Source organism: Cebus imitator, unplaced genomic scaffold (assembly GCF_001604975.1).
Source record: "Cebus imitator isolate Cc_AM_T3 unplaced genomic scaffold, Cebus_imitator-1.0 Scaffold654, whole genome shotgun sequence".
NCBI classification, from domain to species: domain Eukaryota; kingdom Metazoa; phylum Chordata; class Mammalia; order Primates; family Cebidae; genus Cebus; species Cebus imitator.
This window is the reverse complement of record NW_016107969.1, coordinates 316,533-318,612: the sequence shown is the minus strand read 5'-3', so window position 1 is coordinate 318,612 and position 2,080 is coordinate 316,533. Positions and strand designations below refer to the sequence as shown.

The 2,080-nt window shown below is 42.8% G+C and overlaps 1 protein-coding gene and 1 pseudogene across 3 annotated transcripts in view; one reads left to right on the top strand and one right to left on the bottom strand.

Annotated features, from left to right (window-relative positions):
• The window catches only part of LOC119469431 (zinc finger protein 160-like), a 609,418-nt gene that overhangs the window by 432,189 nt on the left and 175,149 nt on the right, over positions 1-2,080 (bottom strand). The window lies entirely within an intron of this gene.
• Positions 1-2,080, top strand: part of LOC119469433 — a 50,380-nt pseudogene that overhangs the window by 10,029 nt on the left and 38,271 nt on the right.

Sequence of the window (2,080 nt, the reverse complement as noted above, 5' to 3'; positions counted from 1 at the left end):
AAATAAATAAATAAATAAATAAATTTCATATTTTTTTTTCACATACAGCATTGTTTTCCAAAGACTCATGTTGCCTGAGGAAGCCACCAGGAAGAACAAAAAAAAAAAAAAAGGAGCCAGGGATGCCTCTTCCTCAGGTAAAGTGATATTCCTCTGTGGATTATTCTCTTTTTTTGTTGTTGTTCCTGAAATACTAGGTTTGTACTAGCCGTTCTTCTGTGAGTCTGAAGCATTCCGCCTGGCACGTGTGCTCACACTCACCCATGCCTTTTCTCAGTCCCTCTCATCTCCACTTAAATTCTGTCTCCTATAATCCAGTGACATGAGCTTGGGAAGAGGCTGCACTGGGCATGGTCCTGGGAAGGGCTCACCCCAGACATGGATGGAGACGGCGTGTGGGCCTTGTGCTGCCTGTGATGTTGGGGAGCAGGGAATGTTCAGGGACCACATCTGGATACACATTTAACTCTTTGTGGACCAGATCAGAGAAACTCTATATGATAGTCATACATTAATGTGCACTGGTATCTGGACGGGAAAAGGAGACACATTAGAGGAGCTATTTAATGTCTGATTTTGTAATGCATTTGAAGCTACACTAGTGAGTCAATATGTCTCTGACTGCAAACTTTTCTTTTTAATACAGGGTATCGCTCTGGAGCCTAGTCTGGAGTGCAGTGGTACAATTCTAGTTTATAGCAGCCTCAAACTCCTGGGTTCAAGTGATCCCCATCTTAGCCTCCCAAGGAGTTAGGACATCAGGCATGTGCCATCATGGCTACTTATTCTTTTATGTTTTACTATGTAGAAATGGGGACTTGCTGTGTTGTCCAGGCTGGAGTGACGTGGCACAAACATAACTCACTATAACCTTGAACTCCTGGCCTCAAGTGATCCTCCCACCTCATCCTCCCAAACTGCTGGGTTACAGGTGAGACAGCCAGCACAGCAGGGCACTGCACTTACAATGGCTTGGAATAGAATGGAAAGTGGAGATAGACATCAGTGGTAGAGGTGGCTTTATTCCATCATTGACTTTAAATCATGTAATTAATATAAATATCTAACTGCAGAAGATTCTTCAAATCATTCTCAGTACATTGATCCCACAGAGACTTTTTTATTTTTATTTATTTTTTTGCAGGGCTCTGATGAAGCAGGCATTTCAGGAAAATATTATTATAAGTTTGCTCTGACATAAGACCAGAACTTATTTCGTTAAAAATGATGAAGGCATTTTTTTCTACCCATTATTATGAAATGTTTCTTTTGTTTTAAACATCACACAACGTATACATGTGTTGCATAGTAAAACTCCAAAGAAAGATGCACTATGCATCCCCTTTCCTGTGCAGCCTTCCACTTGTTCCCATGTCTCAATGGGGAATCAGTGTTAAGAGTTCTGTGGTGGCCAGGCATGGTGGCTCACGCCTGTAATCCCAGCACTTTGGGAGGCCAAGGCGGGCAGATCACGAGGTCAGGAGTTCAATACCAGCCTGATTAACATAGCGAAACCACATCTCTACTAAAGATACAAAAAATTCCTGGGCATGGTGGTGCACGTTTGTAATACCAGCTACTAGGGAGGCTGAGGCAGGAGACTTGCTTGAACCCAGGAGTCAGAGGTTGCAGTGAGCTGAGATCTTGCCACTGCATTCCAGCCTGGTGACAGAGCAAGACTCCATCTCAAAAAAAAAAAAAAAGAAAAAACATTTTGTGGCAAGTTGGCATCATCTTATAGAAATGCATTCATACATCGTTATGAGATTTTTATTTATTTTTATTTATTTATTTATTTATTTATTTATTTATTTATTTATTTTGAGACGGAGTTTCACTCTTGTTACCCAGGCTAGAGTGCAATGGCGCGATCTCGGCTCACCGCAACCTCCGCCTCCTGGGTTCAGGTAATTCTCCTGCCTCAGCCTCCTGAGTAGCTGGGATTACAGGCACGCATCACCGTGCCCAGCTAATGTTTTGTATTTTTTTTAGTAGAGACGGGGTTTCACCATGTTGACCAGGATGGTCTCGATCTCTTGACGGCGTGATCCACCCTCCTCGGCCTCCCAAAGTGCTGGGA